The sequence below is a fragment of the Mirounga leonina genome, unplaced genomic scaffold (assembly GCF_011800145.1).
Source record: "Mirounga leonina isolate KUSES-001 unplaced genomic scaffold, KU_Mleo_1.0 Mir_53, whole genome shotgun sequence".
NCBI lineage: Eukaryota > Metazoa > Chordata > Mammalia > Carnivora > Phocidae > Mirounga > Mirounga leonina.
In genome coordinates this window covers 63096492-63108534 of record NW_023270807.1, presented here as the reverse complement: position 1 = coordinate 63108534, position 12043 = coordinate 63096492, and the positions used below count along the sequence as shown (strand labels likewise).

At 38.4% G+C, this 12043-nt stretch overlaps 1 protein-coding gene across 1 annotated transcript in view; it reads left to right on the top strand.

The window, feature by feature from the left end:
• BEND3 (BEN domain containing 3) overlaps positions 1-12043 on the top strand; it is a 109498-nt gene that overhangs the window by 50695 nt on the left and 46760 nt on the right. The gene's annotated exons all lie outside the window — the stretch shown is intronic.

The window sequence follows — 12043 nt, the reverse complement described above, 5'->3', positions numbered from 1 at the left end:
TCTGACCCACCTTTGTCCTGTCATAAATCTCCCATGTAAAAGGTACCCTTCCTGTACCAGGAGGAAGAGAAACATCCTCATCATAAGAGATAGGAATTTAGGGCTGAGAAGGCTATATAAACAAATTTTGTTACTTCTTCACTAACTACCTCCAAGCCCAAACCTCTTTGTCTTGTCAATTCTTCACAAATTTATTGTTTCTTTGTCTAAAAGGTATAAAAGCTGCTTGCTTTGGTCATTATTTGAGTTTCATATTTTTATGGGCTCCTGTACATACGAAATTAAATTTGCTTTTCTCCTATTAAACTGTCTTAGGCCAATTTAATGATTAGGCTAGCCAAAGAACCTAGAAGGGAATAAGAAAAAAAATTTCCTTCCCCTACAGAAGACTTGGGAGAAGGAAACTTTTGGGTTTGTTCAAAGGGAAACAAAATAATCTTTATCTGACTCGGATCATTCATGCTGTAACAGTATGAGCTTATTGTGTTTTGTTACTGTCTTGTTTCATTTGGGTCTTTTTTTTTTAAGCCTAAAAACATCATTCTCAAACAATTAAGCTATACTTGCAACCTTTCCTTCCTTAAATTAATTGTTGTAATTTTACTATTTGCATTATTTCTCACTTTCTAGGCATTTTGATGATTTCCCCACCATAATTTTATCATGAATTGCATAGTAACCTAAACTTGTGTACATAGAATATGATCAATTTATTGTGAACTTTCTAATTGCTGCCTGTTTATCCTTCTCTTTCCTTTTATCCTTTCCTTCCTTTTTTTGAAGATCAGAACTGCTTTAATTGCATTCTTTTTAAAAAGCAGCTTAATTGAAGTATAATTTACATACCATAAAATCCACCTAGATTGATTATACAATTAAATGATTTTTAGTAAATATACAAAGTTGTGAACGCATCACCACATTTCAGTGTTAAAGATCCCTTGTGCCTATTTGAAATCCAACCCTTGGGCAGCCACTAATCTATTCTCTGTTATAGATTTGCCTTCTCTGGACATTTTATGTAAATGGAATTATACTTTTTTACATCTGGTTTCCATCATTTAGCATAATGTTTTTGAGGTTTATTCATGTTGTAGCATTAATCATTATTCCTTTTTATTGCTAAATAGTGTTCCATTGTCAGGTTATGCCACATTTGTTTGTTTACCAGTTGAATGGCATTTGGGTTGTTTGTACATTCTACCTATTATGAATAACGCTGCTATGAATATTCAGGAACAAGTCTTTGTGTGGACATGTTTTCATTTCTCTTAGATTCCCAAGAGTAAAATTTATGGTAAATTTATGTTTAACATTTTAGAAATTGCCAAGCTATTTCCCAAGTAGTATCATTTACATTTCTACCAGCAATGCATGTAGATTCCAGTTTCTTCACATCTTTACCAACCCTTGGTAGTCTCATTTTTATTCTAGCTATTCTAGTAGAAATGAGATAGTATCTCATTGTGATTTTTATTTGTATTTCCCTAATGATTATTGATGTTAAGCATCCTCTCGTGAGCCTGTTAGCTGTTTAGATTTCTTCTTTGGTGAAATGTCTGTTCAAACATTTTGCCCATTTCTTAATTGGGTTATTGTCTTGCTTTTGAATTATAAGCATTTTTTTTAGTATTGATTTATTTTAGAGAGAATGAGCGAGCATGTGCAAACAGGGAGGGGTAGAGGGAGAGGATCTTCAAGCAGACTCCCCACTGAGCACAGAGCCCAATGTGGGGCTCAATCCCACAACCCCGAGATCATGACCTGAGCCAAAATGAAGAGTCAGACACTCAAACGACTGTGCCACCCAGGTGACCCAAGTTATAAACATTCTTGATATATTCTGGATACAAGTTCTTTATCAAATATATCCTGTGCAAATATTTACTCCCAGTCTGTGACTTGATTTCATGTTCATAATGGTGGTTTTTTGTTTTTTGTTTTTTAATTTTACTTAGTTCAGGAGCAAGCATGAATGGGGGGATGGGGAGAAGGAGAAGCAGACTCTACTGAGCCGAGAACCCAATGCAGGGCTCGGTCCCAGGACCCCGGGATCATGACCTGAGCCAAAGGCAGATGCATAACTGATTGAGCCACCGGCGCCCCCATAATGTCTTTTGAAGCACAAAAGTCTTTAATTTTGATAAGTCCAATTTTTCAACTTTTTTTTTATAGATCATGCTTTTGGTGTCATATTTAAGGAATCATTGCCTAATCCAAAATCACAAAGATTGTTTCCAGTGCTCTTTTCTAAAAGTTTTATAGTTTTAGCTCTTAAGCTTAGGTCTATGATTAATTTTCAGTTAATTTTTGTGTATGGTGTGAGGTAAATCAGGGTTTCTCATCCTCAGCACTGTTGACACAATGGGCTGGATCATTTGTTGTGGGGGCCTGCCCTGTGCCTTCTTGGATATTTAGCTGCATCTCTGGCTTCTACCCAGTAAATGTCAAAAAGCCCCCGCCCCCCGTTGTGACGACCAAAATTGTCTCCAGGCATTGCCAAATGTACTCTCCCTTTGGGAAGCCCAAATTACCCCCATTAAAAACCACTGAATTAAATTAAATTTTTTTGTATGTGGATATCCATTTGTTCTAGAGAAACCTTTTGTTGAAAAGACTATTCTTTCCCCCTTTGAATTGCCTTAGCAACTTTGTAGAAAATCAATTGACCATAAATATAAGGATTTGTTTCTGGACTCTCAATTCTGTTCCATTGATCTCTGTGTCTTTCCTTAAGGCAGTATCACACTGTCTTGATTACTATAGCTTTATATTGTTTTAAAATTGGGAAGTGGGGGCGCCTGGGTGGCTCAGTCGTTAAGCGTCTGCCTTCGGCTCAGGTCATGATCCCAGGGTCCTGGGATCAAGCCCCGCATCGGGCTCCCTGCTCCACGTGAGGCCTGCTTCTCCCTCTCCCACTCCCCTGCTTGTGTTCCTTCTCTCGCTATCTCTCTCTCTGTCAAATAAATAAATAAAAATCTTTAATAAAAATAAATAAAAAATAAAATTGGGAAGTGTTGGGGCGCCTGGGTGGCTCAGTCAGTTAAGTGTCTGCCTTCAGCTCAGGTTATGATCTCTGTGTCCTGGGATTGAGCCCTGCATCAGGCTCCCTGCTCAGTGGGGAGCCTGCTTCTCCCTCTCCCTCTGCCACTCCCTCTGCTTGTGCTCTCTCTCTTTCTGTCAAATAAATAAATAAATCTTTTTAAAAATAAAATAAAATTAGGGGCGCCTGGGTGGCTCAGTCATTAAACGTCTGCCTTTGGCTCAGGTCATGATCCCAGGGTCCTGGGATTGAGCCCCACGTTGGCCTCGCTCCATGGGAAGCCTGCTTCTCCCTCTCCTACTCGCCCTGCTTGTGTTCCCTCTCTGGCTGTGTCTCTCTGTCAAATAAGTAAAATCTTTAAATAAATAAAATAAATTGGGATGTGTAAGTCCTCCAACTTTTTTTTAAAAGATTTTATTTAGAGAGACAGCATGCAAGCGGGGGAAGGGGCAGAGGGAGAGAGAGAATCTGAAGCAGATTCCTTGCTGCGCACAGAGCCCGACATGGGATTGATCTCATGACCCTGAGATCATGACCTGAGCCAAAATCAAGAGTCGCTGCCTACCAGATTGAGCCACGCAGGTGCCCCTCATTAAGCTTTTTAAATTAAAATAATTGTAGATTCAGAAGTAATTATAAGAAATAACACAGAGTCCATGTACCCTTTATAGTTTCTAATGGTAACATCTTATAAAACTGTAATACAGTACCAGAGCTAAGATAATGACATTGTTACAGTCCATCAGTCTTATTCAGATTTCACCATTTACACTTGTAATTCTTTTTCAAAGTTGTTTTGGCCACTCTGGCATTTCCATAAAAAATTTTAGGAGCAGCTTGTCAATTTCTACAAAAGAGCCTGCTGGGATTTTGATAGGTATTGTATTGAATATATAGATACAATTTTGGATAATTGCCATCATAGCAATATTAATCTTCCAATACATGAGTCTTTTCCTTGTTTTTAATTGTGGTTTTATATATATGTGTGTGTATATATATGGCATAACACGTACCATTCTAGTCATTTTAAGTGTACAATTAAGTGACTTTAATTATATTCACACTGTTGTGCAACCATCACCACTATCTAGTTCCACAACTTTTCCATTACCCCAAACAGAAACCATGCTTTTCTTTTTTATTTTTTTAAGATATTTTATTTATTTATGTGACAGAGATACAGCGAGAGAGAAAGCACAAGCAGGGGGAGTGGGAAAGGGAGAAGCAGGCTTCCCACTGAGCAGGGAGCCCGATGCAGGGCTCCATCCCAGGACCCTGGGATCATGACCTGAGCCAAAGGCAGACACTTAATCGACTGAGCCACCCAGGTACCCCTCCTTTTAAAGCAATAGTGAAATTGCCACTTACTAGTTACTATATGCTCTTCTGTGGCCTCCAAAGTCTTTTTTTTTGTTTTTTTTCCAAATCAGTAATTTAGTACCAAATGCTGAATCCCAGGGAATCCTACCTAGTACTTATCTTTGGAGGAAGATAAATAGAATCTTTGTTAAGAAATTGGCCTTTAGAGTCTTCAGATCCCAGCTCTGCCATTGACAAGCAGGTTACTTACCTTCTCTGAATCTTACATTATCATGCACAAATTTGAACATTTCTATTTCTCTCAATCTTCTAGGTGTGGGCTTCACTAAATGGGGTGCAGAGACTCTCAAGGATATTCGGCAGGCTGCAGGTGCTGTGGGAAGCCACAGAATGAACATGCACATTATCTAAGAACATATTTTTTCCCCACGAAGTTAAAGTTAGGTAATTTAACTACAAATGATTTTTTAAAGTTTTATGGCATATCAAATATATATATATATATAATGGAATTAAATGTAAGCTTTGCATTTATTTTAATATAAAATGTAAGACTTAAAGGGCGCCTAGCCAGCTCAGTTGGTAGAACATACAGCTCTTGATCTCAGGGTCATGAGTTCAAGCCCCAAGTTGGGCATAGAGCTTACTTTAAACACATAAATAAAATAAAATGTAAGACTTAAAATAAATGTAGTTTGTATTGTGTGTTTTGGGCTCACCCTCCTTCCCTTCCACACCCCACATTCCACTTAGTCTTTTACCCTCTAGTCTCCCTCTCACCCTGATAGGTACTCATTATTCACAGCCCTTTTCCTACAGAACCTCAGGATCCTTAACACAGCACAGCAGGCAGCCACACTTAAAATATCAGAACCAGCGCACAAGTTGAAGTCCATTTGCCATCTTCGTTCAACTACCTAACAACTGGGCGCCTGGGTGGCTCAGATGGTTAAGCGTCTGCCTTCAGCTCAGGTCATGATCCCAGGGTCCTGGGATCGAGCCCCACATCGGGCTCCTGGCTCAGCCGGGAGTCTGCTTCTCCCTCTCCCTCTGCCTCTCCCACTGCTCGTGCTCTCTCTCTCTCTGTATCTCTCTGTCTCAAATGAGTAAATAAAATCTTAAAAAAAAAAAACACAAAAAAAACCCCCCTACCTAACAACTATTTGCTTCATAGTTTACCATTTGGGAGTATTTGAAATAAAATCTATAGCCCCCAAAATCAAGGTGATTTTCTTTACTCTTGGCTTTCCAAGTGTTACGTTCTTTCTTTCAGATGATTTTATTTTCTCTGCTTTACCTATACACTCTCATGATAAAGACAATGAAAGACATCATGTGGTATGTTGACTTTAAAAATGACTTTAAAAATTAGGGCACCTGGGTGGCTCAGTCAGTTAAGTATCTGCCTTCAGCTCAGGTCATGATCCCGGGCCCAAATCAAGCCCCACATTGGGCTCCCTGCCCAGTGAAGAGTCTGCTTCTCCCTCTGCTCCTTACCCCGCTTGTGCTGTCTCTCAAATAAATATTTTTAAAAATAAAAATTAAATAAATAAATGAATGAATGAATAAATAAATAAATAAATAAATATGGCAGTTATCTATCGGGTCATCCAAGTCTTCTGGCCCCCAGGTACTTATATTTTATGTAGCTTTGTCCTCCTAATAGCCATCAACAGAAAGAAATTGGATGTCTGTTAGTATGAAAAAATCCTTTTGAGATGTCTTTGCAAAACACTTTACATGCACTACTGTCGTCATTAGTTCCTATTTAAGAAAGGCTGAAATGTGTTCTTTTGTCCCCTATTTAAGAAGGGTTTAGGGGCAGCTGGGTGGCTTAGTTGGTTGAGCATCTGACTTTGGCTCACGTCATGATCCCAGGGTCCTGGGATTGAGCTGAACCCCAGGGCTCCCTGCTCAGTGGGAAACCTGCTTCTCCCTCTCCCTCTGCTGCTCCCCATGCTTGTGTTCTCTCGTGTTCTCCCTCTCTCTGTAAAATGAATAAATAAAATCTTTTTTTTTTTTTTTTTTTAAAGAGGGGTCACCTGGGTGGCTCAGTTGGTTAAGCATCTGCCTTAGGCTCAGATCATAATCCCAGGGTCCTGGGATCAAGCCCCACATCGGACTCCCTGGTCAGCAGGGAGTCTGCCTCTCCCTCTCTCTCTGTGCTCCCGATCTATTGCTCTCTCAAGTGAGTAAATAAAATCTTTAAAAATAAATAAATAAAACTTAAGAAGAGAGAGAAGGAAAGAGGGACTGTGACCCCTCTATTTAAAAAAAAAAAAAAAGGAAGGTTTAAATTTTGCCTTATCAGTTGTAACACTGGGGTTTGTATGGGATTTTTTTTTTTTTAAGATTCTCATCTCTTTATATATATAATGAAGAGATAGACAAGAACGTGTAGTAGAGAGAACAAAGCTCTTTTTGACTGAACTATTAAACACCTAAACATTTATATTTTTCTTCCCAGTACTCTACCTACCAACTTTTTATGATCAGAAGCTGGCATGACAGACTAATTTGTATCTAGCTGTTGCTAAGCTATCACCATGGTATCAAGGCACTAAGGCAAATATAGATGCCTAAAAACAAACGTGGAGGAAGAAAATTTTGTCCCTAGCCCCCTCACCTTTCCTGTCATCTGGATGAGTAGTTAACCTCAAAGTTCTGTGTCATAGCTGCTTTACAGCCATAACAAAACAAAACTTTTGAAAAACCAAATTATTACAGTCCATAAAAATATAATGTCTGCAAATGTTAGATGTGTCATTTACAAAAGTCATCACTAGTCTTCCTACCTACACTTTGTAAGGATTGAAACAGCCCTCAGAGTAACTGTTGAGTTTTTATCCTCAAGGAATATAAAACATCAGCAAAAATACTGTCCTATTAATTTCGTTTTTATGGTCAGTCAAAATGAATGGCATCTTTTTGTTCTGTCTCAATAGTGAAAGCTTTTCAAATAGTTTTTAGAATTTCAAATTCTAGTAGATGATTTCAGCAAAATGCCCTATTGTGAGCTTTATCTTCAAGGGTGGTATAAATGCACTCTCCAATCTTGTATCTTAGTCCTATTACTTCCTTTGCCTCTCCATATATACACACTAAGAGATTACTTAATCCAAAGGGAACAACTCAATTTTCAACGCTATTAAAATATGTTTATAGACTGGATGTAACACTTGTTTACCCAAATAGTAGCATAAATATCTGTTTTTAGAAAGCTTTACCATAAATCTTTCTATATGATTGGATTCTTAAGCAAGACTATGATTAGGAAATAAACCATTTTCCCCCTTGGCTAATTCTAATGAAAGCTTTCCAACTTAAACATTGTGTTTGAACACTTCTTCCATTCATAGCATGTGCCCATCAAAAAGCGCTTTCTGTTTGCAGCGTGTCAGCTGTACTATTTATAACCTAGTTAACAATGCCAACTAGAGGCAGTAAAAGGTGTGTATTTCATATGCAAATTCCTAGCAGTAATTTCTACAATTACATATAGTTGCTTGCTCTATTATGTTTAACATCAGCTTATAAAACTGAGTACAGGAAGTAGAAAATGATCTAATACTACATTTTTACATTTTTGTATTGCTTAGAAGTTGTATTGAATTAATCAGAAAAAGGAAAATTAAAGAGTGCAAAATGAAAGTACCCCGAGCTTGTAATGGACATTTTAACATAATTGGACCCATCACTTTGATGACCTGCAGCCGTCGCTGTTCAGACCAAGAAACTGTGTGACAGAGGCTCTTCTTTCCGTTTTGTTTCCAAATTTGTGTTTTCCCAAACAGTCTTCTTTTACAGGGGTGCATCTTCCCCTTCCCCCAGGGGTGTATCTTCAAAAAGCAATACTTAAAGTACAAAGATAAGCATAAAGCTTATCATTTGGGAAGTTATGGGGCTAGATGGTAACAATAGTCCCACAATGTGGTATGTGAACCACCTGCATCAAAATTAGGGGCTTGTGTTAGTATCAGGGCTTTACCCAGATGTACTGAGCCAGAATCTCCGAAGGTGAGGTGCAGGAATAACATTTCTCAAAAGCTTCCAAGTAATTCTCACATACATTCCAGTTTTGGATCCAGTGGGGGTAGATGACAAATTTCTAAGGTTCCATTGATATTCTAATTCTTGCTGTGGTGCAACAAAGAGAGCACGAGCTTTGAAGTAAGCCAGATTCCAGGCAGATTGAAATGCTCAACATTTAAGCCAGAAAAATAAAAATCTATGGAGAAAAACAAATACTGCATGACCTCTCTCATGTGTGGAATCTTAAAAACAAACAAACAAAAAACCTGAACTCTTAGATACAGGAAATAGATTGCTGTTTGCTGGGGGGAGGGGGAGGGGTGGTGGGTGGGGCGGCAGGTGGAGGATGGGTGAAGAGGGTCAAAATGTATAAACCTCCATGTCATAGGGATGTAATGTACAGCATGGTAACTATGGTGAATAATATTGTATTGCATATTTGGAAATTGCTAAAAGAGTAAAGCTTAGAAGTTCTCATCACAAGAAAAAAAAACTCTGTAGCTCTATGTGGTAAAGGATGTTAACTAAACTTACTGTGGTGATCATCTCGTAATACAGTTGTCCCTTGAACAATGCAGCTTTGAACCGTGTGGGTCCATTTATATGCAGATTTTTCCCATAAATACAGTCCTGGTAATGTATTTTCATTATGATTTTCTTTTCTCTAGCTTACTTTATTGTAAGAATACAATATATAGGGGCGCCTGGGTGGCTCAGTCGTTAAGCTCTACCTTCGGCTCAGGTCATGATCCAAGGGTCCTGGGATCGAGCCCCGCATTGGCAGGAAGCCTGCTTCTCCCTCTCCCACTCGCCCTGCTTGTGTTCCCTCTCTCGCTGTGTCTCTCTCTGTCAAATAAATAAAATCTTAAGAAAAAAAAAAAGAATACAGTATATAATACATACAAAAGATGTGTTACTCAATTGTTTATGTTCTTCAGTAAGGCTTCCAGTCAACAGTAGGCTATTAATAGTTAAGTTTTGGGGAGTCAAAAGTTATACGTGGATTTTCAACTGTGGTGGGTAGTGCTCCTAACCCCAACATTGTTCAAGGTAATCACAGGGTGCCCAGCTGACTCAGTTGGAAGAGCATGCAACTTTTTTTTTTTTTTAAGATTTTATTTATTTATTTGACAGAGACATAGCGAGAGAGGAACACAAGCAGGGGAAGTGAGAGGGAGAAGCAGACTAGCCGCTGAGCAAGGAGCCCGATGTGGGTCTCAATCCCAGGACCCCGGGATCATGACCTGAGCCCAAGGCAGACACTTAACGACTGAGCCACCCAGGTGCCCCGAGCATGCAACTCTTGACCTCAGGGTTGTGAGTGCAAGCCCCACGTTGACTGTAGAGGTTACTTAAAACTAAAATCTTTAAAAAGAAAAATCTAATCATTATGTTATACACCTGAAACTAATATTGAAGTTATTTATACCTTGATTTTAAAAAATACAGAAAGGGGGACACCTGGGTGGCTCAGTCGGTTAAGCATCCAAACTTTAATTTCAGCTCAGGTCATGATCTCAGGGTTGTGAGATCAAGCCCCATATTGGACTCTGTGCTGGGCATGGAGGCTGCTTAAGATTTTCTCTCTTTTGCCCTCTCTCTGCCTCTCCCCCCCCATCTAAAAAAAAAAAAAATACAGAAAGGGGAAAAGAAGTATAAGATGTGTAGTAAATGAAAAATGTAAAATAAAATGCAGAAATAAGTACTTATATTGGAATGAATTATAATAAATATACATTAATTAAATTGACCAAACACTGTATGTTAACTATGCTAGAATTAAAAATTGTTTAAATATTAGATTGACTAATTAAAAACCAGACTCTGGGGGCGCCTGGGTGGCTCAGTCAGTTAGGCCTGCAGCTCTTGATTTTGGCTCAGGCTGTGATCTCAGGGTCCTGGGATTGAGCCCCATGTCAGGCTCCACACTCAGCAGGGAGTCTGCTTGGGGATTCTTTCTCCCTCTCCCTCTGCCCTTTTCCCCTCCCACACTTGTGCTTGCATGCTCTCTTTTTCTCCTTCTCTCTCAAATAAAAAAATAAATCTTAAAAAAAAAAACCCACTCTGATTGGGTTAAAAAGTAAGATCCAATAATAAGTTGTCTAAAAGAAACTTAAAAGGCACAAAAAGTTTAAAAATAAAAGATGGAAAAAATTATGAACCAAAAGAAAAAAGGGGAAGAATCTTAATAGCTGACAATATAGAATATAGAGCAAAAAAATATAAGGGACAAAGAAGGACATTATATGCTGATTAAAGGAATAGAGCAAGAAGCTCTAACCATCAAAAACATGTATGCACCTAACAATACAACATCAAAATATACAAAGAAACATCTTTAAAAATTTTCTGGGAGAAATGGATAAATCAAGTTATAGTTAAAAGATTTTAGCCACATCTTTCAGAAATTGATAAACCAAGCACATAAAATAAATATATTGAAATTTTTGAATAATTCAGTTAGTAAGCTAAAGCTATGAGGTAGGTATAGAACCCAACACCCAAGGAATAGTTCAATAATAACTTTCAGATTAAACTATGTGAAGATGTCCACGGCTGACAATTTTTGGCCCATAGAAGTGGTAGTTTCATCTTATTCAACCTAAACCACATAGATTGCTGAAGGAACTAAATCAGCTAATGTGTATAAAACAATCAGCACAATGTCTAATTTAGTCTCCTTTGGTCTGTAGTCTACTGAGAGTACTTGCCTTGATTATTGGTTCTCATAAATTAATTCAGTAAAACCCTACTGTAATTGGGTGAGAGCCAAAGAATTCAGTAATGTGAAATGTAAGGTCACAGTTTTTTGTAAGGTTAACAACAAAACAACCAGTGTGGAGCTAGCTGGTGAGGAATTCTGGGAGTCCAACTGCCATATCTAAATTCGGCCAGACAAAGCTGTAATTTGGTGCCACCTGGTGGTTGGCTCCAATTTAAATATTGTTGGGACAGTTCTGAGTCCAGAGGCAGCAGGAAAGCATCAGTGATTCCAGAAATGTCCCAGTTAGTTGGCCAGATTCCGAAATTTACCTTGGAGAATACGGAGACCAGAGACTCACTCTTCACCTATCTCTTTTTCTGAAACAAGTTTACATGCCTTTCCTTCACCTTCATGACCTTGGTCTCCACCCCAAGATCCCTATCCCCACCCCTAGCATAGAACTTTAACCCCTACCCCTGACTCTTATCCCTGTACTGTTCTCAAACAGGGGCTAGGCCCAGAATGGAAGCCAGTTGCCAATTCTGCATTATATCTAAAATTATATTTTTGATGAGGGCATTATTATGGGGTTTTACTGTGCTTATGAAGGATCCCCTGAATGCACACAACATAGTAGCACTATATTTTTTTATTTTAAAGCCTTTGATTACTGCAAGTGTTTCTGGTTGGCTATAAAAAGCCTTTATTTAGTTGAGACTAATTGAAATTCAAGCAGGAAAATAAAAGGAAGACATGCAAAGGGGGAAATTTTCATCTGGAGAATATTAACCCTATTATATGAATGCTATGAAAACTTAAATTTACAGTTGCCTTTTGTGGATGATCTCTTGTTACCCAACAGGCTCAGAACTTCTTAGTTTGGTTATTTCTTTGTTGAATTTCTCGGTTTGGGGGGTAGCTTTTCCTTCCTCATATAAACA